Here is a 27,720-nt window from a genome sequence, read left to right on the forward strand (position 1 = left end):
GAAGACAAAGAAGGTATGTTCAGAAGAACATAAAAACTAAAGGTGTATTTGCAGATAACAAGCTCTCAAGTAGTATAAATACAGTCTGAGTAAGTGCAACTAATATATAGCTTGCTTTAAAAAAGACAAAGCATCTGCATTTTACCTCTTCATGTTAACACACTGTAATAAACAGCTATGGAAAGCAAACAACAAGGGACCTGGGCTGTGTTAAAAACTGTCTTGTATAACCCCAAGCCACTACTTTATGCCTCAGCTTATATACACATAAAAGCTGTATATACTACAATTAGTGTTTGTAAGGTGAGTTTAATTAAAATTTGGTGGTGGAAGTACTGTTTTAGTGTATAACTTTGAGAAAAGTTATACATTTTTTGCCATTTATGGTTATTATCTGGTGCATGATTTCTCCCTAGAAAACACACTTTTTTTGAAAGAAAAGAGCATAAAAAAACTGTGTTTCTGAAAGAGAAAGAGGCTGGAATCCACTTGTTGAAATCTAGACTTTCAAGTCACATAAGTGACACCCCTAGACAGTTTGGGCCATCACATTGTGGAGTTACGTCCCACTGAGAAAGAGTGACCAGCAGGAGGATACAGGACATGGCCAGTACCTGTCTGCACTAACTCTCTACACCAAGTGTCCAGGAAAGAACTTCCAGTGTAGTTTTTTACAAGTCAAAGGCAGGTGTCTGAGTATATACAGGTGTCTGAAAAATCTGTGGCTATTAGGTTTCAGAGGAAGCAAAGAGAAATTTGAAGGAAGACTAAAATGACTATTTCAGATTCCCAAGAGGACAGCTAGCTTCTGTTGCCCCAAGTAATAACAATATTGCTTCATTTGCTTTGATTATGAATTTCAATTTTGTGATACCTGATTTTCTTTGCTTAGCCTCCTAATGGCTAGACAACAATTCTGTGCATGACTGCTGCAATTTTGTTTCTATATCTTGATAATTACACCTCTTTGATGGAGCGTGTTTTAATAATATTTATAGATAAGCTGAGCTGCCGTCAAACCCATCGAGACTGGGTTTGTTCTCAGCTTTTGATTTTATTAAGTGCAGGCATGGAAAGGAAAGAACTGAAGCATCAGCTCAAACAGGAATGAGCTCCAATCCCTGTTCCCAAAAGCAAGAACTTTGAGATACGTGGCAACCCCAGGAAGCATATAGGGCCACCTTTGCCTTAGTTAAACTCTTACACTTCTGTAACTCTCTTGTCTTCCATTTTAGCACCTGTTGAGCAGACAGAAGAAGAAATACTTGGGGGAAGAACACCAAGGGAAAATTTCCTTGCAATGAATATTTTTTTTTGTTGTTCATTAGCAGGTAGGCGACAGCCATACATATCAATGTGGGTGAGCACATGGGGCTTTCATGGAAGACAGAGAGCCAACGTTAATTCCCAGGAGACTCATCTCACTTACGAGACGCCCACGTCCACACCGCAATCACAGCTGCACCAGCTACAGTCATCTTGGAGCCTCTGCTCTCAAGATGCTGGTTAAAGATATCCTAAATTGCTATGCCATCTCCTATTATCCCAAGTCCTCTGTCAGCAGACTCAAAATCAGGATCCTTTATAACAATGGAGAGATTTACCAACACCTTTACCACTAATATAATCTGCCAAGAAAGCACTTTTCATCATCTGTTTGAAAACATATATTAGTCTGATCACTTATTCCTAATCAACTTCATAAAACAACAGCACTGAAGACCAGCTATACAGGAGCTCCTCATGTTTGCAATTTGCTTACAGGACCTAAATTTAAGAGACAGCATCACTGCATCTAGAAATGTCACATCAAGGTTTCCAGTAGCTTCAACATTTCCCATTTCATTAAATGAAAGAAGAGGTGGAGAAAGGAGGAAACTGTATTTCTGCTCCACTTACTTGACAAATGCAAGAAACTGCATATAGATCAACTGACACAACCTCTCTGAATCTTGCTGAAACACACAAACAAAGCAAGATGCACCTAGGCAACTAGAATTTGCTGCCGTGGTTTAGGGAAATGGTTTAAAACTGAGAAGGTGTTGGATATTTTGGTTAAATGCTTCCAGATGATGAACTGCACACAAATATACAGTGAATAGCAGATTTCAGAATTCAGTGCCTATCCATCTACACCACTTCAGTAGTAATCAACAGATTATCTTGGTATGACAATTTAGCTACAAGTCTCAGCCTGGAAGCACTTCCCTACCCCCTACACCTAAATCACAGTCAGAAATGCTCTGAAGGAGATTAGGGAGACAACTTTGCCAAGCACAAAACGCTGACCTAAATGTGTTCCTGTTTAAGTAGGTGGAGGTTCTGAATTTGACTGAAATGGCAATGTTCAGTCCAGCCCTTTTGTATCTTTCAAGATTTGTATAAGCTTTTAAAGCCTCTCATTTCTTTTAAAGCAGGTTTTACTATCCCTAGAAATATTTTCTGCTCTTAGCCTTTTTGCTATAAACATACTGACAAACTGCACATACACATATTCTGCTGAATCTAGAGAAATGACAGGGTTTGCACTTCACCTGCTGCATCTGAAAAAAGCAACAGCTGCAGGTGATGCTCTGGCTTGTGCCAGCACTTGGTAGTGCTGTTCTAGTGTACAAGAGGGAGGGCTGCTTCATCAATGTGCTCTGTAAGCTTTTACACTGTAAGCAAGGAGATCCCAAAATATACGCTGCAGCATTTCTTGTTTTCATCCATACAACACTGTTAAATCAAAGGGATTTACATGGATTAGCAAAGGACAAAATTGGCCTATTTTAGTAATTGTAAAATGACATTAAGATTATAACCCATCTCACACTCCCAAGATTACTTCCCAACTCAATATATCGAAAGGTTCTTTCCGCCTAACAGAGTCATGCCAAATGAAAATAAAATAGTGGGTTTTTTCTTTCCTTTTTTATTTTCTGTTCTAGACACGATGTATTTCAAAACTGCAAGAATTAATTGGTTAATTTTCTTTAAAGAATTAAAAAGGAGCACAGGCTGCTATGATGCTTGGTTAGAAACATCAGACGGTGGCTGCTGAAAACTCACTGAACCCTGAACTGTGACATCACAGTGGGCCACAATGTAATTCTTTCTGTAAATGGAGCTCTCTTATACACCTGTGAGGTTGCTGCTCCCCGCCACCCAGCTGCTCCTGAGATTCTCACACGTGAATAACTGCGCCTGTATGGGAACACTCAGAGAAAATGTCACAGAGGTTTTGAAATGATAACCAGAAAACACACTGTGGTATTAGTTCTGCTTAACTTCATAAGAGCTTGAATTTTAGTTTTTATTAGCTTCTGCAAGGCTGAATTTCCCAGAATGATGTAACTGCTGTCTCAAAATAATCTGAAAATGTTTTTTTCTGTCCTCACACTACAGCTCTACATCTCCCCTCTGCTGAGCTATGTCTAGAATAGCTAATCTGAGATCAACTCACACATCGGTTTCTAAGGGACACAAATATAAAACAGGCTGAAGGATACCTAGGATGACACAGAGAAACGTGTTTTGCACACACAGGGACACAACCACTTTGGCATCACGTAAGGAATCCTCAGCCCCCAAAGGACACGTGGCAGCCGCCTGCCCGCACGCTGCTCCCCGTGCACGGCCTCCGCGAGCCAGCCGCGCCCAGCCCGGCCCACAGCTGCTGCACAAAGGAGTTACTCGCTGTTCGTCCAGTGAAGAGTGCTCAAGGCAACACGTTCTTAACACAGAGCCCGTGAGGACACTTGCTCAAACATCCAGCCTCAAGTGCTGTACCTGAGGCTGTGACAAAACCCACGGCAACTCAGGCTAAGGGTGTCCCGTTCCACACACAGCATCATGATCCCAGGCTGGGCAACTCTGACAGCACCCCGAGCTGAGCTCCTGGGAGTTGTACACCTAGACGTGGCATTTTCCTCCAGAAGGCAGTTTATTCTGGCTGCTTTGCTTGAAGCTGTTTGCATCCATCCCTCCATCAGCAAATGCAGGGGCTGGTTTACAGCTCCTGTCCTGAGAACTGCATCTCTACAGGGCTGCATGTGTGCACTAGAGTTTAAGCACTTTGGGACTGCTCAGAGTGAAATGCATAAAATGCTAATGTATTACTAGACTCCTACAATATTTTTAAATAGCATCTCTGGTATATAGAACTATTTTACAAGCAAGTCAGTGTTCTATGACACCAAAGATTTTTATTTTATCTTTTAAAGTTTAAATATCAGTGAAAAGTGGGTGTTGATAGGATCTGCCAGCAGCACAAACAAAATGTACGAATCCAGACTAGAAATGAAATGATCTCTCCACAACAGAGAAAGTAAGGCAGCACAACAGAAAAATATTCCACAATACACAGCACCTTGAAAGTATTGAACAAGCAAGTAGAACAAAGATTTCAAAGCACATTTGGACATGTGCTTCTTCAAGAAACATGTCAAAACCGCTACCTTCTCCTCCCCTTCTTCTTGACAGATGGTCTGACTGGGCCCGAAGCCACACCACCAAGCTGTGATCTTGGCAAAACCCACAAGGTAAATAAGGCTGGGCACAAAGTACAACTGGATGGGAGGCATGTGAGTGCTGAAGGATGAGATCCTGGCGATTCAGACAGCAGCGCAAGCTCATCTGAAACAATGTTCCGGCACAGTGCCAAGAGTGCTCTAGAGGTAAACACTACATAGCGAGGGCTGTATCCATCTCCAGTTGAGGAGATGTTTAAGAGGCTAAACACTCCAAGTTTCCTGGGCAAATCCCATTTTATTTCAAGCTACTGCTACAAAAAACCAAAAAAACAAAAAAAAAAAAAACCAAAAAAAACCAAAAAAAACCACAAAAAAAAAAAAAAAAAAAAAAAACAACCACCAGCAAAATCTCAACATTTATTGATTTTGTTTTCCTCTGTGCTGCTAAAGTGGTGTGGAGATGCAAGAAAACACTACCATGCTGCTTTGCAAGAAAGGATGTGCTCCATGGGTTCCAAATCACCTCTACATGGGCTTTGTAAGATCAGCTGATTCCCTCCGAGCTAAAAAACACCGAGGAGATGCCAAGTCACATTGTTTGGGCAATTTTTTTTTGTTTAGTGTTGTGTAATGGAACCATCTGCATGAGTACCAATCAATAATCAAGGCAACCACGGCCAGATGACAAATCCCTCTGCTTCTGCAGGTTTGAATGTCAAATTACCAGTACCATTCCAATTCTGATTAGTTTTTAACTTCTGATCAAAGCTAACATAGCTGGGAAGACAATGCTTTCCACGCCCTGCCTTCCCCCCTCCTCACTGCTCTGAAATCATCTGTCTCAAAGCCAGAAGTCTAAATGGAGTGTAGGGCAAGTTCAAAACAGGGAGGGTTTCTGGGAGTCTACTGCCAATTCCACTCTGCAGCACAGCTTGCTCCCACAGCTCCATTAGCTGCCTGCAATCAAGGGCGGACAACTCAGTCCTGCTTGCTGTCCAGGTTTAATAGGTTCAGCTAGTTAATGAGCAATAGCTAGATTGCATTCCAAGACTTCACATCATTTGTAAAGCAATTAAGTGTACACTTTTTGGGCTCCTCCAAGAGAAGTGCCTTGTTCTGCTGAGAGGATAACTGGAAGGCACAAAACCAAAATTTTGTATTTTCAAAACAGAATAGCATGACATAATGGGAAACTATCAGAATATTCACCTCCTCCAAGCATCATGCTGAATGCATTGCTCCTTTTCCACAAACCTCTCAAGAGCTCACTTACCTGTACACCCCTGGATTATAGATTGCTCTTGCTAGACAAAACCAAGAGCTGTAAGCTACTGGGAAGCATCTCAGTGCATGTTCAGTGCTGACAAAGCAGGCTAAGGAGCCGTGAGTTAATAAAGCAGATTTTCATCTGAAAGCCACTGCAAAGGTAGGGGTACTTTTTACATGTATACTTTTTACACATTCCCACTGAAGAACTGCAAGGCTCCTTGCAAACAACAGAACACTTATACCTAGATTTACAAAGCTCAGAAGCTAAGTGACTTGAGCCCTCAGGCATTCCTCACAAAACCAGGACCATGTCCTTGGAGAACGAAGCTCCTCCGAAGGCAGAACTGGGGGAAAAGCAAACATTTCTATTTGACTTGCACATGCTCATTCACCCCCCACACTCTTGCACTGCTGCTTTAACATATGTACTGCTGCAGTGCCCCTTCTGCATGATTGTGTATTTTTAAACTCTCACTTCCAAGGCAAAGATCCTTTTGTTTGTTACAGGGACAAGACAACTTCTCTGCCAGTACAGAGGATCCTCAGCCTTAAATGGCTGATTCACAGTTGGGCCAAAGCTGGATCTTCCAGAGACTCTGAAAGGACAACTTCTGCCTCTGTGGGCTGTCTTTTCCATGCTCTTCAGCTGAACCTCAGGGAGAAAGGAGTCCTGCTGGCAAGGACCTGTCTAAAGGATATGCTACTTCTTTTAGTGCTATTGCACCAAATGTTGAGAGCCATGAGCATTAAGCTAGTTAGTAGATGGCAGCCACACTGAGAGAGCATCCTCCTCATGTATGAGACTTAAAAAAGTCTGGGTACTTACTGGTTTATAACATCTTTACTAAAAAGAAGAAAACCAAGAAAATCTCCAAACACTCAAGATCCCTTCACAACCTATTTTTGCAAAATCCAGAATCAGATTCCATTTCTCTGAGCACATCCACTATCTAAGCTGGAGATAAGTTTCAGGAAGAAGAAATCTTTACTCATTTACCAAAAGAACTCTTCACTGAACTTTCAAAAATGACTTCTGCAACAGCACAAAACTGGTCTTTTTACTTTAAATGCAAAACCTTGGTATGGAAGCACAGCTGAGTGTTATATAATTTTTTTCTTCTATTATTCTCCATTTCCTTTGCACATGCCAGTCAAAACTATAAAATACTTGTGGGAGAAATGCAGAAGGCACGGTTTCACATTCCAAAAGATCTATTTCCATGTGCTGCATACGAGCCAGTCGACCACCCAGGAAAGGCAGGCAAACACACTTTGGCCCACCAGTGCTGCAGTTGCTGACGAGCAGCCCTTCTCTAGCAGAGCTTTACCCTGTATTTCCTATGAGAAATAAGCATCAAGCCTCACAAGCAGCCGAGCCTGTGGCTGCATCACCTCTAAGTCTGCCCTGAAACAGTACTGACAAAGTACTCTCTCCTCTTGAGAAGTGGTGCCAAGTGCTAAAATATTTTTAATAAACTGGCCACAAAAAAGGAAATAAAAAGGAGTAGATAACCTTAATACAGAATATCACCTGCTTATTTGTCAAATCCTTCCATCCTATTCCTTTGCCCTCCATCACAACACTTTCAGCCCAGTTTTATTAGAGAAATGAGAGTGAAGCTGGGTCATCTGTAGTCTTGAGAAAGGGTATGACCAGCTATTTTCTCTCCCTAAGAACCCTGGACAATGTTACTTTCTTTTCATACATCAGTCACAGAAAGGATTGGTAACTGTTTCAGAGTCACTAAAAATTAATCAGTCCCTGAGAGGCCAAGCTGGTTGAGAAACTGCTGGCTCGAGCAAGAGAAGTAGGCATGACTTGCCTTCAACAAAGCAGAAGGCATTTGGTTTTAGTTAAAGGGGTGAAGGGTAGTAAAACTCGGCCAAGTATTTATTTATTGGACCGAAGTGCCTGCAGCAAGAGAGGAGGGTGAGATGGTGTAAAGTTTTTGTAATCCCAACCTTGGAAGAGAAGCAATTGAACTCTGGTTTCACTGTTGGAATAAGACAGCACAGAAAATCTTTGGTATGTGCTGTAGAAATGATGATTTATAGAAGCAATGGAGTGTCTGTGTGTGTGTAAAACCAAAAAATATCTAAAAGCCCTAAAGCTTTCCCACGACAATACCTTTTCTTTAACCTGTTGGCCATTACTTTCTACCAGTTCAAGACAGTCAGGAGCACGAGGAAGGAACAAGACACTAGTGAGATTGCTGATTTGCAGAATGATGCTTTCAGTTCAGCAGTGGGGAATGCTAACTGGGCATCACTGAACCATACCCTTGGATCTCTCCAGCATTAAATAAATAAATAAAGTATTAATGGAGCTTTACATAGTCTTGACCCAAACCTCCACTCAGTGGTGTGGCTACTTGATACTTCAGTACGGGCTAGTATGCACCTACCAGCTGTGAATTTTTTGGCTCTCAGTCATGTCCTCCCATTTGGTGTGAGGGTAACATAACAGGGGTGGGCAGTGAGAGACCCCCAACTCTGGATTCATTTCAACTCTGGTGAACAACTTATTTCAGCTCATGGCAGAGCACAAAAAACATGGAGGTCCATCTGAGGATTCTTCAGAGACTCATTGGGTGTGTGGCAGAGATCAAGAAAAAACAATGAAGAGGAAAAATGGGATAACCTTGCAGTGTTCAGCTGGGACTGTCAGGCAACAGTTAATGCTGAGGAATCATGCAATTCTGTTTATGTTCTTTCAACACAAGCAGGTGTTGGGAAGCCCAGGATGGGAGGGGCATGCAGACAAAAAAAAGAAAGAGGAACCACTTTTTTTTCTTGTGTGCGTGATCTATTCAGATGAATCTTTTTTACCGACAGGCTCTCTTCCTGGAATCAAATGACGGATGCCCAAGTGACACTCTGTGGCTCTCTGATAAACACACAGCATACCTCAAATGTCTAGGTTATGTTGCCTGTTTGTAGTGGAGGTTTTGATGGGAGTTCTGGGGTTATTAAGTAATTTTTAACAGAGATATTATTAAAACCTCCTAGCTTTTTAAAATTTAGATTTATTTGTTTGAAGTTTTGTTATTTTCACACTATTATAGTTGTGTGCTGTAATGCTTACCATCTGAAAAGTGAGACATAAAGGACAGATATCCATTGACACACATCTCATTTCTTCCCTTGGACACTTTGAATACAACTGTGCACACGACTTTTACAGTGACAAATTTTGTACAGAGGAATGCTCTAACCTGTAGATTTCCCTCCAACTGCTGCTGCTCCTTGTCCAGTGACAGAGCCTTTTTCTGCAGCTCTTTGTTACTGAACGTCAGGGTCAGTGGCAGACATGATTAGTGTGGCTGACATGCCACTGCTCTCAAGGAAACAGGCAGAGGGCAAAGGAAAAAAAAAACAACCCAACAACACCCAACCCAAAACCTCTACCCATCTCAGACAACAGAAATCAGGCTCAAAGACCTATGACCAACCTCCCTCTCCCAGTTATAGAGAAGTCCTTGAGTTGCAATAGACATTGCATTTCAATCAACTCCTGTGTTTGGAAAACAGTTACACTTCTGCCTGCTCCAATACATATCCTGGAGTGCTTCAGTTCCCAGACATTAAAGGCAAAGATGGACTTGCGGGGGGGGGGGGGGGGGGAAGGGAAGAAGAAATAAAATGGTTAAAACCAAACAAACAAACCAACACAAACAAAATAAAAACAAACCACCAAAAAATGCAACCCAGCATCAGACAGGTGATAAAGCTGACCTGTGATTCAGCAGATTCAAACGCTCAGAAGTACAGCAGCCTGTGTACACTACTAAAAGACAGCAGCAGTCCATTACATGTATGGATTTGCAGCACTTTGTCAGCCCTAATGATGTTACCTCATTAAAAGAGATAAATGCCTTACTGTACTACCAAAAGCATCTGCTCCCTCCTTCTCACCTGTTCTCCATCAGGGCGATCAGCAGCAGTGCAGTGAAAAGAAATCAAAATACAACACTAAATTCACTTGGAGCCACTTGCTAAGGTTGCTTTGTGTTGTTTTAATGTCAACGTTTTTATGTCATTTTTTTAATGGGGTTATGCTATGCTTCCTACCAGGTACCTCTTCTCTTGACACTTAATCAGCATATCAAAGAAAACAAAGCCCTGTGAACCACCATGGCCCACCAGCTTTCAAAGGACTTCTCAGAAAATAAATTCATTCATTGTTGAGTAAAATGATGCAATCTCAACCTCAGCAGGTGAATTAGGTAAGAGGGTGACAATGACTTCTATCTGCTAACACCCTCCGACACGTTGCCACGCTCAACACAACAGTTTTCTTCCAACAGATTCCTCTCTACATGCAAAGGTAGCAGTTTACAATAATGAATGTTTTATGCATTATTCCTTTGTGTATAGGGTCTCCCAAGTACACATTATTGAAGTCTATTAAACTCTCTATTTAGCAGAATTACCAATGTGCCTTTGGGGAAATTATTACAATGAAGCTGTACTGGTATTTAAACTCCAGTTTAACAATCTTTTCCTAATCACCAATCCAGGTATCAACATTAAAGTGCAGTCACACTTCTTCCAGTGCAGCATAAACCTGTCCATGAGCTGCTTATGGAAATTCATTTAAAAGAATGAGTATTTCAGCTTGGCATGTTTTTCATAATTAGCCTTAGACAGCTTGTGCTTTAAAATAATAGGAACTCCTTCCTGATCCTCTTCACCAAGCAGAGCCCTCTACAGTTAAACCTGGTTACAGAACCAATTAACTATTTACAGCCACAGCATTTCTGTCAGCATACCAATATCTGCAAGATACCACCCCATTCAAGGAAAATTTGGCCAACAAGGTCCCATTCTTTACAAATGGCTTTTCTATGAGAAGAAACCCCGTCCTGGAGGTGAGGGATGGAGCAGTCCAAAAGCCGCCTAAACCCAGTGCATGCCCAGGTCCCTCCTCTGGTCCAGATATAATTCAGAGCGTTGAGTAAAGCCACAACAGAGCAGTTACTGACTGTTTTTTGTGCCACTCAGACCATTTCCCTTGTTCATTCTGCACAATGCAGCTATAGCTAGCTACTCTCTAAATGTGCCTGGTTTTGTGGCAATGAGTCAAACTTGGTTCCAAATTTGTAATGTGTGTCTGTACCTGCCGTGAGAAGAACAAATATTTTTCCAATGGGAAGAGTCTCACATTCTCAGGGGAAGAGGAAGTAAACTTCACCATACTAGAAATCACAGGATTCAGCTTCCTGGGGTGGGGTAGAAGAGACCTAGGTCTCAACCTTTCAGGTTTCCTCCATGACCTTCAATAAATCACCGTGTTCCTGCCTTCATTTTTCATCAGTGTGAAGTGCCCAGGTTCTATCTATAGGGCAGTCAGGCTATCCAGCAAAGACAAAAGAGGTCTTGTTCTTGCTACTATGTTATACTAACAGTTTTACAACTTCAACACCAGTTCAATTTTCAGTCAACCTTCAATGAAAAAAACAGCATTAATTTATTGAAAAAACACTGACAACAATCTTACAAAACCAATGGTCACAGAAACAGAATATAAGTAATGGAGCCGAGCAAAAGTGCTTGACATCTTATAAAGATGCAAAATTTAGGCCATGATACATGCATGCTTTGATATGCCAGAATTCAAATTTTATGTCCAAATACAGATAAAGGGAGGACTAAAGTCATCACTGGAAGCTTGTATGTATACTAAAAATTCTTCTGACAAGTATGAGTCATACACTAGCTGCTCTTCTTGGCTCTAAGGCAGGCCTGCACAACAAAGTTGTTTCCACCAGGACCAGAAGTCCTTCAGGGAACAATCCTCAGGAAAAAAGCACAGCAAACAGGTGGGCATATTTTAGCCATGCACTAATTTCCCTATAAATCACTGGACAAAAGCTCTTCCTTTCTCCAGTTACAAACCCAGAGCCAAGTCACCTTCTCTGTTTTACAATCTCATTGACATTGCTCAAGTTACACACACACCGCAGCAGATTTTGTCCTTGGGGGCAGTGGGAGACCAAACCTCCCATAAATAAGAAAGGAAGCAATCTGTTCACCTTCACTGAAGTGGGATGAGGAATACCCCTTTCACCTAAAAAAGGAGACATATGTCTAAGAGACAAAGGGAAAATGCCACTAATTTCACTATTCAGTTTGCCTCTTCATTAGGAAAGACTCTTATGTACTTAAATAGTTTTTCAGGCTTTTAAGGCTATTTTATGCACATCAGAAGCCCTGAAGTCTATCAGTTCTTGGCTTAGAGAAGTTGCTGTGTCTACTTCACTGTCATCCATCCTGTTTGATAGGGGTGATCAAGGGTGTACTCTATTGCCTGAATTTGTCACTTACTTCTTTACCTCAACACTGTTTTCACAACCACGAGGTGAGATGCTTCTGCTGAGTTGTACAAAGTCCAACCCCATCTTTAGCTTATTCATTGTTGACTGACATTACCCCATCAAGCAGATTGTGGTCAGCTTCATAAGCACCAACACTGGTACAAGAGGGAACAGGGCAAGTCCTGGCCAAGGACAAGGTAGGCAGAGAAAGACAATGAGTGGTCATAACTGGGACTGGCACAGGCTGCCACAAAACCTCTAGTCCCTGACGGGTACCAGAAGATATCGTACAAAAACACAACAAGTGCACGTTGTGGCATTTAACATGGGGACATTGGATTATGTGTATCTAATATTCCCCTCTTGTTATGGCACTGGATCGCAGCAGAGGACAGATCTCACAAAAGCACCTGGCCATGCAATGTCACATTTATTCCACAGTACTGGGCATAGACCATCATTTGTTACCATGGCAGGTGGACCAGGAGCCACCCCAGCCAAGCTGTCACTTTGTCTCTCCTGCCACCTACTGTACTGAAAACCAAAATATATGTCACCAACTCACGTGCATTTCCACTTGTTTGGAAATACCAACCTTTAGTTCTTGCAGATATGCCACTGCATGCATATGGGAACTCCCTGCTATCATCACTCCTTCAGCAATGCTACCCAGTGGTTCCTCTTGAATGCTAACTGCAGCACTTGGAGCTCTACTCAATTCACTGATGCTTCAGGGTTAAAATTAGGATTAAATACTAAAAATTCTCCAGAGTTTAGAGTGCAAACCCCTCTCTCCCTTTGCCCTATGGAGAATTAATCACAGAAGGTTTATTTTAAATGGTGAACAGGCTATGATACCCCACACCTCTGCTCCTTAATTTTCTGCTGCATCCAATGACAACGCTCACCGGGGGCAAAACCCAGCAGAAAAGCAACTTCCCATTGAGCGTGTGATTGTCAGCCTGTGGGCAGGGGTGAAACTCCTGCTGCACTTGAGCTGCACAACCAAATGAGTGCCACCCAAAAACAGACTGCCCCATGCAAGAGTCTTTTTCTCTTGAAGAGTAAGCCTGTGGTTTACCCTTGTCCTTTTAACCTCTTGCTCTCAAGATGCCATCTGAGCAGGTCTGGCTGTGCCACCCATACCCTCAGCAGCGCAGTGCTACCCTCGGTGTCCTGCCCATGCAGTCCTGCTGCCTACGAACGACATCACGGGCTGCAAAAAGGGCTTCACTGACGCTTGTGTCCCAGCAGTGCATCCCAGGAGAAGAATTCTTTAATCATAGCTATCTGGGTTCTGCCATCCTTCCAGACACCATTAACTACAGTGAACAGCATGGAGAAGGGCAGCAACGAGTCTGAGCTGGTCCAGACTAGTCCAAGCCCACCACAGGGGCTTCAAACCCATTCACAGTACTATGTGGAGACCAATTAGCAATCAACTCAAAGCCAAATAGACATATATCCCATGCCATTCTCCCAGAATGTACAAGTTTATTTTTCAGTATTTTATTATTAATTTTGAAAAGTATTCAAATAGAAAACAACAAGCTGAATTTTGTAATAGAAATCTCATTACTTTCTAGTAAGAAGCTACCTTGTGGGTGCTGGTTTATTTTCCCATGTATGGTATTCCCTTTTACCTAATCAACAGCTTGGGGCTTTATGACAGCAGCTATCTTTGATAAAAGGAGTATTGTGATGAGGGAGGAAGGCATCCAACACTTGCATGATCCAGTAAGCAATCAAATGTATTTATTTATGCTGTGACCACAGTAATCAAGGGTATTAAAATGTGGAGCAGAGCATCAGTTAAGTGCATTTTAAATCTGATTTTTCCCTGGTTGCGGTAAGGAAATTGTTGACTAGCAGGACTCTTAAGGGTCTTTACAGGCTGCAATTAGTGAAGCAGATTCAGAAGATAAATTGCTCCACTCCTGCAAAAGCAAGTCTTATTTTTGCAAGTAATAGTGAGCCTTTCATCTTAGCACTTAAAATCTGATCAAGTGAGAAAAAACCATTAATATAATTCCACTCACTCCCAGATAAACTTCTCTGAAAAATGAGGACACTTCTTCTCCTTAAACAAATCCGACAAGGCTATAACTAAAAATATTTTTGTAACACACAGAGTTCAGTATGAACACCGGAAAACAATTGGCAAGAGCAATTGGAGTGTCTAATCCCAGCTATTTAGCCAGCAAAATGCTTCAAGAGCTGTGATACATCCACTTAAAAGCCAAATATGGCTCACAAACAGCTATTAAACATGAATGAACTTATCAAGAAGCAACAGTATGTTCCCATTAATTGTACAAAGGCTGCAAAGAGGTTAAAAAAAGCCATTTCTATAGCATCTGATCAGAAGTGACTTTCACTGACACCAATTTAATTTATAACAAAATCAAGGCAGTAACTAAAGGATCACATTAGCAGTTAGTAATGCTACAGGAGCTATCAGTGAAAAGCTAATGAAATGAGCAGAGCCTTAAAACAACTTGGTATTTTTTAACACAGACTTGAAAACCTGCTACTGCAAAGGCACTGTCAGAGGGTGCTTGGGCATACTTGCTAGCAACTTTCAGACAACTTTTAAGGCTCCCTAAGGATGTTCCAAGGAAATTCAAGAAGGCAATTTTGTACACAAATGCTGTCCAGATTGATTAACAAACCTGCAAAGTTTAATCTCTGGAAGAACTTTTACCTCCGCTGTGCTTGACCACATGGAAGGCAAAGAGATTTAAGCTTGTTTTGTCTATGGCCGATGGAGACTTTCAAACAGAAATGGAAACTGGATGATAAGCAGGTAATAAGCTGCTCCCAGAGTTTCCCTTGCTTTGAGAAGAGTGAAGCCACTGGGAGATTTCAGAGCAGATTCTGCAACCAAGCTGTTAAGAAAAGCCGCTATCCAGAAGGCTCAACAGGAGGAAAAAGGAAGCAGGGAAATCGCGGTTAATGGGATTTGGCCGCATCCAGAAAACAGCTAGGTTTTGAATACATTACAAACAGTCCTGCACTTCACTGCTGCATCAATTCATTGCTGGATGAGAAAAATTCACAGAGACTTAAAGCTCCACAGAAACTTAGATTGATCTGTCTAGAATAAGTCTTGTCTCTGCCCTGAAATGCCCTCTGGATGAACACATGACAAAGAGGAAATTGCCACCACTACACTATAACCTCTATAATTTTCTGTTAGGGGAAAGTCAGGCTAGGGATTTATTTCTTTTGACTTTTTTTCCTACGTCTCATAAATGGACGCTTGCCCCATTCACCTTAGATAACACTGCAGAGTACTGTAAAGTTTGCCTAAGGTTTCCAAGGGAGAGAATCACTATCCTGTCCAATTAAAAGGATAATGTGACATCAAACAGAGAGGGTTCCCTCTCTCCTAGCGCATCTCTCCTTGTCACAACATAAGGATGTTGAGCAACCTCATCAGGAGGTTCTCAGTGCCTCCCTTCCCAAGCCATGGTAGGGACATCCTGCTCATCCTCTAACCTAGGAGGGAGAAAATTAGTAGTTTAAAGCTACTAACTGAAAGAAAAATTGCCATAGACAATGTCCTCTACCTTTGCAAACTGATGCCAATCACAGGACATGATTCAACATGCATGAACTCCATACTCATCCCTCCTCAGATCCCAAAGGAGGCAGCGCCACAGTATGTGCCAGGAGGGAAGAGGCCAGCAGCAGCAGAGAAATTTCTAGTCTAATCATGAGACAGACAGAAGAATGGAAACGATAGGAGAAGTGAGATAAAAGAATTAGGGGGCTGATAGCATCACCATACTTTAAGAAGAAGGAGAGGAAGTTGAGCGGCTGTGAAAGAGGGGGAAGGAAGAGTAAGGCTGATTTTCCCGATAGACAGGTCATAAACAGTTCCCGAAACCTGCCTAGTCGGGCTGGTTGTCTGACGTACAGATGCAAAAATCAACACATGTGGCATCTTTGAAGCGGAAAAAGGAGACGTTGAGGACTGGGGCACTCCGTAGGGGAATGAAAGACCTACAAGTCTTCTAAGTGCCATAAATAGAGACGAAGCTAGAGCTTTCAACCAATAATGAATGTGAATAGTTAGAAAAGGAGTTTTGCAGAATTGTCCGCCAAGACAAAAATCTTAAAAACTGGCTCTTCACAAATGCTTTTTCTTTTGGAAATCCCACACCCACTGCCGAGAGATTAGCTTTACAAAGTGAGAATTTAACTGGAATTGCAGCTCTGGGTAACAACAGGAAATGTTGCTCGCAGCAACAGAAAATGTAGGATGATTAGATTTTTGGGGGAAAAGGGAAAGAAAGTTACAGTAACTATGCAAACAGAATAAGTAACAGTGCTGTCCTTCTCCAGAACCTTTCCAAGGATCTCAGAGCAATCTACAGCCATTCCCCATTAAAGTCTGCTGTGTTACAGCCACAGCTTATTGCACCATCTAGGTCCCAAACCTGGCTGTACTCCTCATCTTCGTAGTTCTATCCCTCTGCTGATCCTCACACCAGACACCAGCTGATGGTCAGGGACCCCATGGGGGCTTTGTGCACTGCAGGACCGCAGCTGGGACTTGGCATGTTGCCAAGGGCTCCTTGTACATAAGTAACAAGGTGGCCTCATCAAGAGGCAGAGAAGACAAAAGGTTTCCACCAAGTGGGAAAACTCCAAGCACAGAAGGGAAGGCCCTTCCCACACTGAGCGTGCTGTGCTCAGCAGCTCAGCCCAGCAGAGCAAGCAGGCTGGGAAAGCCAGCCGTCTTTCAGACTAAAGTGTAAAAAAGCAGCAGGAGGAGAAAAAGGGAAAGACAAGGTCATGTTAGAGGGAGGCAAGCTCCAGACAAGCTTCCTCCCCTCCCCAGAGGAAAGCACCTCAACAGACACTGCAGTGGAGTCAGCAATGCAGAAGATACTACTCAGCAGGGGAAAGCGTCATGTGAAAATACAAACGCTTGTTTACATGCTCCCCCAAGTTCCTTAACTGTTGCTGAGAATTTTAGGAAATACTTTGCATTGGACTTGTTTTATTGCACATTTCCCACCAATTTCCAGTTCCAGTTTCTACTTCTATTCTTAATTTTTAATCACCGCTGGGACAAAACAGTAACATTTAGATACTGCCTTGCTAAGAAAACTGGAGTAACTGGGAGTTACATTAACAATACTTAAATACAGTCTATTTAAAGGTTTGAACGCATCTTGTTAGAACACTGCATAAATTAACCCAACCTAATTCTCTAGGATGTAACAAGATCTGAAAAGCTCCAAGTTTCATGTTCTCTCTTACCACCCACTTGAAAAACCAAAACCCAACATGCTGGGGTTAGCTTAGGTTGCAAACGAAAACAAAATTCACATTCAACTGAATAAATGCAATTTACTCCTTGATGCAACAAAGATGATGCCACAACCAGCTCAAAACCAAAGCAAGAAGAGGTTCTGTCCCGCCCCCCCCATGCATATCCCCCCTCATTTTTGCTGTTAATGATGCCCCCCCAGCCTGTCTGCTCAGGATTCTTAACTGCTCGCTCCATCCCTTCCCACTGTCTGAAACCATCCCTGGATGGAGCAAAGCGTGCCCTGCTGCTGCTGGACTCGCAGTCTCCCCTGCAACGCTTGCACTGGCGGCCAGACAAAGCAAACTCCAGTTGCATCACGGAGCAAACTCATTTTCCAGCAACCTCCCAGCCCGGAGTTTACCGCTACTGTAATCCGGTGCTGTCAACAACGCCGCCTTTGTTGCGCGCCCGTGTGCGCCGCTTGCTTGCTGGTCGGGTTGTTGTTTTGGGTGCTTTATTATTCTTTTTTTTATTATTATTTATTTTAAGGAGAATTTTTGTTTCAAATGAGTAATCTGTTTTTGAAAGATTTCTCCTCTGTGCTGGCTCCACCCTGTACTGTAAACGAGACATTACCTTATACAAGAATGAATCTGCTGCATTCCTCTGTCTAGCTGCCTCGCAGCACATTTCCTACGCTCACAGCAGCCCCGGCAGTGCATGCTCTCCCACCCCTTCCCCCCCACCTTTTTCTCTTTTTTCTTTCCCTTTTTTTTTTTTTCCTTTTCACTGCCTCGCTGTGTTTTTGTGTAAATGATCTCACATGACTCAACAAATCCATCTGCCTGGAGCAGGCCAAGTTTGGAGCCTTCCCAGGAGGGAGGAGAAGAATTGCTTTGTGGAAAGGACCTGGAGCTTTGCCCTTTCTCTGGCTCAAATTACCCGCCTGTCAGGCCTGACGGATTTGGCTAAAAATAAAAGGAAGCGGGCCGTGAAAAGGAGATGAATGAGCTCAGCAGTTCCTTAGATAACATGGGGTCTGGTGTCGCCCAAAGATCCCAGAGCAGGAACTTCAGATGCCGGACATGTAAGTGTGGTGCTGCAGCCTCAGTGAACTCGGCTGCTTGAGGACCAAAAAAAAAAAAAAAAAGGCACAAAAAAAGGCAAAACCAACTGTACGCTGTTAGAAATAAATGCATTAACAACAGAGCAGGAAAACTGCCTGCTGCAGATCTGGGCTTGCAAATGGGGAGATTTATGGGGTTTCCAGAGGGGAAAGGGGGTGTGAGGGGGTGTGGCAGGGGGCCGTACATGATGTCAGCCTCCCGCCCTGACCAGGGAGCCTCTGCATCCTTCCTGCAAATGCCTGCCCAGTGCCCGCAGCGGGTATTAAGCACTTAGTTTGGCAATGTAATGACACACTGCAACAATCTGTAATGCGAGGCAGTCAGCAAAGCCCTGGCTCGAAAAGCTCTTTCTCCTAACCATTAACCATATGTTTGGCTCCGCCGCCGCCCAAGCGAGCGGGTGTTCCAGCACACCATCTGGTTTCTATCCACACAAGCAACTGCAAAGCACAGAGTATTTCCCTCTGGAGCTGTGTCTTCCTCCCTGGCCCCCGATCTCCACCCGACTCCCCACTCCTCTGCTCCCCATCTTCCTCCTTCCACTGCTTTCCAGCAGCAACTTCACCTCTCTGTCCCACTAGCAGCTTGAAGCAGTGGAGACCATGACCACCCCACCAAAGGTGCACCAGAAGAGCAGTCCCATGCTGCCTTCCGTGAGCTCACACGCCTACACATGTGTGTGTACACACACGCACAGAGGGACTGCACCCCTCATCACCGATGTCTGAGGTGTTGCATTAAAACATAAATGTGTTCTTGAGTGGTCCAGGAGCCTCTGCAGTGTCCATCACATCCTGCTCACACACACATGCGCACAGCGAGTGTTCAGTTTGGATTACATCAACTCTGGGCCAACACTGCAAAAGAATGTACCTAACATTCAAGAATGTACCTAACATTCAAGAATGTACCTAACAACAGGAGGACCAATAGCAGTTTTATCTCCTGCTCTCGAGCAGGGCTTTCTATGGACATCAGATGTTGGTACCCCATCCCACCAAAACAAGAATGCTCTGGGGGGACAAAAGTACAAAAGGAAAAGGAGAAAGATAAATGGAATGAGAGCACGCTGAAGAAAAAGGAATGAAAATATTTACTTTCCCATGATAACTAAACAAGCTCTTTCTGAAACGATAAAAAAAACTTTCAAGTGTTACATTTTAGAAGGCCTTGTACCATATGTTTGCTTTACGATTTTATGAATCCTAACTACTATTTATGTTTTTAAAGCACTTCCATCATTCTGTTTGTTTCTGAAGTACCTATGGGACATCAGCAGTAATTCTTCCCTCAGGTTGGCCAATTTAAGATTAATCATGACCTATTGCAAGAAAATATTCAGGGATGCAAGCAACAGGATATTCAGCAAATCCAACACTTGCTCCTTTAAAGTAAGTTTATATTCTGCAATGAGTCACACATACAGTGTTTATCCAGGTAACCAGTGCTACAAGGGAAAAAAAAAAGCCCATTACATTTGCAAATACATACAAATCACAGCTGTAAGCACCCAACAGCTTATACCAGGACTTGTTTCTATGACTGGATATTGATTTTTTTAAATAATGCGTCATTATATCAATGTTGATACAGCAACTAGCTTCCTGGAGTATGCCACTTAACACTAAAAAGAAGCTGGCTTTAGGAAATATCAAATCCACACCCATTCATACCCTTTTCAAACGTCCTTCTTGGTCATGACTATAGGCAAAGCCACAACTGCTTTTTTCCTCACCTTGCACCTAATGAAGAAAATGCACTTGCCAGTTAGAAACAGCTCAGTCTAAAGCAATGAGCTTTGCTGATCTCAATAAAATACTGCAGAACTTCTTCAACTGTTGCTAGAAACCAAGAATCTGCATTGGAAAAGATGATGCATATTTTTCAAACTTCCTCTGTATGAGAAATCAGTGAAAAAAAGCACACCGTAGGCCCTTATCCCAGAATCAAACAGGCGTGGGGAAAACCATATGCTTGTGAAAAGCCTGATGACTTCACTAGGATTGCCTAAGAAGATTGAGGAGAGGATCTGCTCCCAATTACAAATGTGGAGTGCAATTAGCACTGTAAACTCCCCCTGCCTTCATTCTGCACTCCCCTTCAGTGAGGGAAATAATTAAAATGATTAAAACCATAAGAGATGCATTTTAGCTAGGAGTTTACTTTTCCTATAAAATAGGATCTAAATATGCTTAAGTCCATTGCTTCAAGATAATATGTTGCAAACATTAGTATGCTTAAATATCACACATTAAGTTTCCTACAACCATGCAATGAGAAATTGTCTTCAGATACAGAAAACAACCAGCAGTCATTCTCTAAAGCAGTAAAGGTCTAGGTCTGGGTCTTTCAGCAGATAATGATCTGCTCTGATCCAGAAATCGTTTTAAAGGGGGAATTCAAGGGAAATATTAGTAGATTCAAGGTTCTGCAGTCTGAAGGGACTGCTGATCATTTGACCTTCTTCCATGAAACAGGCATGGAGCTTCCCCACCTACATTGACGAAGCTGTAAGAGGTCAAAGGAGAGAATCTCCTAGGGTTAAAAAAAACCCCACTAAAAACCCCCAACAAAACAAAAAAACCCAGCCTCAGATACAACAGCCTGACATAAAGAAGGAAGCTACTGCAGCCCCAGCATCTCTCCCCAGCACTGTGGGATTACCCACACCCTCTCATCTGATCTGACTGAATTAACAGCCAGCTACTGGGTCTTGTTATACCTTGTCACCTTCCTCAACTCCTCAGCCCCTGACAAAGGGCCACTGTCAGCCTGAAACCCAGCCAGTTTTTAAAGCACAATGAAAAGTGGTGTCACATTATTACCTGAATCCACCGAGTCCTCCTGCCAACAATGATGTTTATGCAATCACATTTTTCTGTTTTTAAAAACTTCTCTCTTGCCTCATTGCTCTGTGTGGAAAACAAAACAAAAGAGAAAATTGATCAACTGCAAGCAATTATCTATTATTTGCATTACAGCAGTTTTGCAGTAGATATTCAGGTCTTTTGTTTTCTGCCTCATCTCATAAAAACATTAAACAAGAAAAAGTCTTTTCCTCAAAATCATTGACCAAACAGAAGCAACAGATACCTGTTTGGAGAGGCAGATGAGAGCCCACCACTTGTAGAGCTACACAGAAGAACACAGCTCTCCTATGCCCAAATCCTCTGCCCTCTTCCCAGGCCATCCTGCCTGGCAGCACTGGAACCAATGCCAAGCAGACAGTGCCACCAAAAGCAGAAATACAGAGGGAGAGAAAGCTAATTAAATTTCTTTCAGTATCAACAGCAAATACATGCCACTAATAACCACAGCAGTGATGTAAAAATAATACTTGTAAAATTGCATTGATAGTAGATTACTTAATCATAAAGTTTCTCCATTCTCTGTACCTACAACATTATTTAAGTAGTGACTCCACTTAACATTCTCAAAAGGGTCTTTCAGTGTCTTTGTTTACTCCTCGTTTCCCATATTAGTAGCTTTAAGCTTTAATGTCAAATTCTCTTGCCAATACACTTCATAGAAGACATTAAAATAAGGAAGAAAAAAGCCCATATGGGTAGAAATCCAGCTGAAGACACAACCTCAACCCCCCACCCCCAATCCCTCTGAATGCACAGAAGACACATGCTAAGTAAAGGAAACTGGATTTTCAGTACTGGAAATGCCATTAGTATTTCATTCCTTCCTCTGAAAGCAAATAAAAAAACCCCTTCACTTAAAGGGATGCAACTCAACCATGTGTACATGGTCTCTTGCCTACCTTGACAAGGCCATACACAGTTAAACCCAGACAGAGCACAGGTTGGGGTATATGGCTGCCATACCCTTCCTGCACTTCAGGGCTCAAGCTTTTGGCATACTCTGTCCACTGTAGACAAGGATGAGTGAACAAAAAGTTTTGCTGCAAGATTTTGGTCACAGCAGTCTGACTGAGACATTCCCAAAAAAGCAGCTGAAAAGACCAAATTCTCGCAATCTCTGGAACAGAGTTTAAACCTGGGTTTAGCCCAATGCCACATGACACAATGAACACAGTCTAGTCCATGGCAGAGCAGAACAGAAGTGCCATTGCCTCTGGCATCTGCTGCCAGCGAGGGTAGGGCCACCTCCCAAGCAAGGAGGTGATCCAGGTGACCTCCCTACTGCTGCCTGGAGTCATCTATGCTCAAAACAAAGTAGCCAAGATCTGGGCCGGGGGATGGCAGGGAAAAACATGTCAGAACAAGAAAATTCATTTAATAGGGACAGAAGATTGAAGGGTTGGATGGGGAGAGAGCAAGAATTGGGGTTAGGCATGGAGAATTGCCTGCTGGCTGTGCAGCTGCAGCACCGCTGAAGAACCATGTCCAAGACTCTATGGTGCCAGCACAAAATGCCATTTGTTTGCTTCCTGCAAAGTCTTTGGTGTACCACAGGTATGTTGAAGAGAGAATGCTGATGAGTTCAAGCACTCACCCCTGAGAAGGGAGGGAAATGTGGCAGGTGAACGCTGCCTGCTGCAGCTGCCTTCACTCTGGCACATGGGATGTACCTGAGCTGTGCATCAGGGCTTCAGGGCAAGAGTGCATGACAACTCTAACAGCTGTTGGCAGCAAGGATGGCAGCCACCCTGACACTCCCTGCCACCCTCTCAGCATCCAGGCAGATGAGCTGTGCCTTGGAGAGCTGCCATGCAGCCCCAATGAAGCACTACACCAGTCATTTAAACTCAGTATTCCTCAAGTGGCCATTAACAGTGAATTCCCAACCAACCTGAAAACCTGGCTTCTCTCAACTAAAAGTAATGAACAGTCACAGCAGAAGGGAACTGTATTTCCAGTACACGAAACACTGTGGAGTATAGAGACATCTCAGCAGCAAGGCTGTAACATCCCCAGCATCCTTTGTCCTCTTAAGCCTCTTCCTGCAAAGAGAAGTGGGGCTTCCCAAATCATCTGTCAAACCCTGAAGCCTGACACTGGTAAACAGAGTAAGATCATGAGGAAATGACAACTTCTTCAGTAGGATTTGAGTACCATGCCATAAATAAAAATTTGGGCCAAATATGGGACAGCAGGGAAAAAACAAGATGCTGAATAGGGAGTTTGCCCAGGGTTTGCAGCTACAGCTGGCAGCTTGCAGAAAGAGAAAAGTGTGATGACATACACAAAAACTGTCCACGCATTTACAAGATCTGCACAAATCCATCTTATATCAGTGTCACTCTGAACTTATAGAATCATAGAATGCTTTGGGTTGGAAGGGACCTTAAGGACCAGCTGTAATGTTGCAATGTATTTGTGTATGAAAATAAAATTACCAGTAAATAGCTGAAATTTCCTTGGATATTATGCTACCTTAGACATTAATAGCTTATAACAGAGCACAGGTCTACAGTCAACCAAATGCACAACACAGGAAGACAGACCTTAAAGGTAAATAATTCAGGACTTGAATTCTTTAAGGTAAATAATTCAGGGCGCTAATGAATTCACTGACTGTAAATAGGGAGTTTGACTGCAAGGAACCCTCCAAACTGCCCTACATCCAATCCTCAGGAGTGCAGAGCAGAAAACTGTCAGCAGAAACATGTCTCAAACACTCCTGGCTACAGCAAGACGCTAACACAGAAGTCTTGGACAGGAAGAGATAGCTTCATAGACTGGTTCAAGTGCGCCATACTGTGACCATGGGCTGCTGAAAACGACGTGCACTTTCAGAAACACCACTTGGGCACACAGTGAGGTGGCTGTGATGCAAGGAAGCTGAGCCATGTTGCATCCAACAGAAGCACTGGGAAAACCCTTCAAGGGGGGCCAACATAGCAGTTTGGTCTAGCAGTGCTAAAAACACACAAAACTATGGGTGACGCTGTAAGCCCTTTGTTAAATATAACACCCTGAAAATAAAAAGAAGCCAGACAACCCCCTATGTCCTCCTCACTTCACAATCTTCCTTCTCTATCCTCTTTGATTATCACCAAGTCCTTTTATCCACACCTGGGAATTACTGTGCATCCATCAAAAAGCATTTCAGCCAACCAAGTCCCATAACAAACCACAGGATAAATCCTCATAAATTCTTAAACTATCAGCAAGTGCCAGTCTTCCCAGCCTGCACCCTCTAGTACCAAGGAGCTGTTTTCCAAGCGGCAACTATTCCTGACCAAAGTCAAAGAAACTCTACCAAAGTCAAATTGCAGCCAACTGTCAGTTATACAATGTTGTTGCTGCAAAAAAACCCCAAACAAACCTACCAGGATTTTTATGCTGTCTCATACTCTAAAAGTAGTATTTAAAACGACCCTAAAGTTGCCTCACACCCTCTTACGAGACCTACATGAAACCAGACTGTGGAATAAAATCCCGCCTTTTGCTGGCAGACAAGGGCACATCAGCAATAGCCAAGGCACTGCAAGGTTGCTGACAAGCCTGGAAAAACTGTATGGGAACATGCCTGTGGATCTGCAGTCCAAAACACAACTGCTGCTCTTGCTCCATGCCCAGTGGAGATAGAGATCTCACTGCCAGCAGAGATCTGGGTCACCACAAGGAAGCTGGAGTTATCCAGCACCATCATCTTTTAGGTAATGCTCCCGAAAGGGGAAACAAGTATGTGGCAAGGTTTCATCTGACGAGGTGCTGGTTGTAAACAAAAACAGTAACTGGGGGTTTCCTTGCTCCTTGGTGATATTATCTAAATGGAAAAAAACCCAGTGAACTTCACCTGATGTCTTGTATCCAAAGTGCTTTGCAGAATGAGTTTGCTCCAAATGCAAGGTTCAGATTGCAGTTTCTCAAGAGCTTGCATCTTGACTGCCAAAGTCTTCCTCCTAAACACTAGCCTAAAAAGTATTTGTTTGCTTATCTTGTACTTCAAAACTGAAAGCCCAAACCGGGGGAAGGAAAACACTAGAAAGACAACACTAAAAAGATATTGTTTAAATTGAAGTATAGACTTTAAACGTAGGATGTTTGTGAAAAACAAACATTCTGAATCTCCATACAATCAAGTAGCAGACACTTATCCAAGCACAGGACTGAAAATCGGATCAGCTTTCCAATCTCTGCTAACCAAAACTTTTGCAACCTCCCCATATGCCATTTCCTTGTTTACATCTCATGGTACAGGAGTTCAACTTTTGGAGAAATATGAATGGTAAACCTAGAAAGTGAAATGTGATATTATTTACAGAATAGGAGAGCATGACGTTCACAAGAATTTGTAGGCGCACACATCCCAACCCTGTTCCTCAGTTCAACACCCACTCCTGAAATCCTGTACCAACCAGATTAGCCGACATACACATGCCTGCACTCTTGGAGAAACAATAGTCTCTTTCAGTCCATACAGTCTTCTGAAGAACCAGGCAAAAACGTCATGGGAGAAGTTAGGAAATATCTGCAGAAAACAGCACACAAGATGAAAGGCAGAACAAGCCTTTTAACTTGCACAAAGCACATAACATGGAGGATAAGCACAGAACTTAGTTACCTAGCCCCTCTTCCAAAGGGATTTTTTTTTTCCCCAGGATGGAAAAGGGGCTTGTTGAAACAACTTAAAAAACCCTCAAAAACAACCACTGGGATAGTGGAACAGCTCCCTTACAGATAGACCATTGCAGGCAAAATTCAGGAGCTGCCAGGAGCTGTGGCAGACCTAGGAGAAAATACAGGCTGCCAGGAGTGCCAGGATCTCCAGCAGACAGTAGGGATCCTGGCTGGCATGATGAGCCCTCCTGTCCCCAGTGCACAGCACTCCTTCCTCCATTCCCCTCCCAAACACTGTTGCTACAGAAGGCAGAACTATTTTTTAATTAATCCAGCACAAAGTTTGAGCTGCCTCAGGGTTAAGCTAAACATTTTCTGTCTTTAACCACTACAGCAGAACGAGCTACAGTGAAAAACACTTCACCATAAGGCTAGGGAATTGAGGACAGAAGAGAAGCTGCAACAGAGTCACCCCTGACCTATCAAAATTTTGCCTCCAGAACACGCAAAAATAAGAAACTGAATTTTTAATCAGCTGAGAAACTAGGCAGGGAGACCCTCTTGGTAAAATTATTGTTGTGAATATCACAGAAAAAGCCTTATGGAGTTTTACCATCCACCTTCTGTTCCAAACTGTAGGTCTCCAAATAACCTATCAGAAAAAATCCAACTACGCACACTTTCAGGAAAGCACTCAGCACTGAGAGACATTTAAAAGGCATGCAGTTCTACAAATCCTTGTTTCTCCTCCCACAAGGGGTTGTAACTCCTGCAGGAAACACATGCTCCCATAACAAAGCAGGTATTCTCTGCATGTACTCACACTACCTATTATTTTTTTAATCATCTGGTATGCATCTTCCTAGGCATGCTTATGTTAGAGGAAATACTAGCATTAGGTCTGCAAAAGAACACTACCTGTTCTGCATGAACACCGTGAAGGTTAATAGTGGAAATCGTGGCTTGAACTCTGCCTCTGCCTCGTGCTGAGCAGTCCATACAACCACTGGCATTTTACCACATGTGTGCTTCCCCACTCAGCTCATGCTCACTCTCTGCAGGATTTCACTACACAGTTCATCAGTACACTATTTTTCAGACTGTAGGAGCAAGTCAAAGCATATTTTGATGTGTCTGATTGCACAGAGAGGATATGAAAACGTGAAAGTTGATCACAAAAGAATACAAGCTGCTTTATCATTTCATGGCTCCAAGAGTCAGAAAGGGTGAGTAGAACCCTGATACATAGCAGATGTTTTAAAGTAAGGTGGAAGATGTGGTGTCATGGAAGCTTCCTGACAGCTACCAACTGGCCTTGATAGAGTGAGCAGGCTTCGTCTGCCTGTGGAAGATGACAGGCCTAATGGAATGGGAACATTCACAGCCATCCTGCACATGCATAATCCTACTCTCTTTTCCTGAAAATAAATTTGACAAGTCCATCACTACAATGTGAAAAAGCCTCAAAACTGAATAATTTTTTATGTATACAAAAAAGTTAGGTCTGGAGCATATCCATGGTTTTGGAAAACACCACACTTAACCCAAGAAATGAAAGGGCAATTTTTTTCCTTTGTTTCTGTTTCTAGCAAGTCTTGACTCAGTTTCCTCCATTTTCTTCTGAATTTGTGTTTGGGTATTAAAAGAAGCAAATAAAAAAGGCTTGCACTTCAGCCACAACCCTCACTGCACTGGGTACTCTACAAATACACATGGAGAGTTTACATCCTGAAAAGACAAGTTTCACCTTCTTGTTATAAGATTGGAGGCAATTTTCTATTTCAATAAAAGGGAAATTTTGTCATTAAA

General features: G+C 42.8%; 1 protein-coding gene and 1 long non-coding RNA gene across 10 annotated transcripts in view; one reads left to right on the forward strand and one right to left on the reverse strand.

Annotated features, from left to right (window-relative positions):
* Positions 1-27,720, reverse strand: part of BACH2 (BTB domain and CNC homolog 2) — a 186,364-nt gene that overhangs the window by 121,803 nt on the left and 36,841 nt on the right. For 5 of the 7 annotated variants that reach the window (XM_064412674.1, XM_064412685.1, XM_064412669.1 and 2 more), the window contains exon 2: positions 21,259-21,345. The gene's annotated coding sequence lies outside the window, so the exon portion shown is untranslated. Of the gene's footprint in view, positions 1-17,942; positions 17,968-21,258; positions 21,346-21,526; positions 21,673-27,720 lie in introns of those variants that run through there. The other 2 variants (XM_064412671.1, XM_064412681.1) reach the window with 2 other exon arrangements.
* On the forward strand, positions 3,113-7,876 carry LOC135296398 (uncharacterized). 3 transcript variants are annotated; one of them, XR_010358460.1, is made up of 5 exons: positions 3,113-3,252; positions 4,465-4,658; positions 4,905-4,992; positions 5,076-5,160; positions 6,231-7,876. It is a non-coding gene; the product is annotated as an uncharacterized LOC135296398 (long non-coding RNA). The 3 variants fall into 3 exon arrangements; XR_010358458.1 differs by having other exon boundaries at positions 4,905-5,160; XR_010358459.1 differs by lacking the exons at positions 4,905-4,992; positions 5,076-5,160 and having other exon boundaries at positions 6,231-7,875.

The sequence above is a fragment of the Passer domesticus genome, chromosome 3, assembly GCF_036417665.1.
Source record: "Passer domesticus isolate bPasDom1 chromosome 3, bPasDom1.hap1, whole genome shotgun sequence".
Taxonomy (NCBI): Eukaryota; Metazoa; Chordata; class Aves; order Passeriformes; family Passeridae; genus Passer; species Passer domesticus.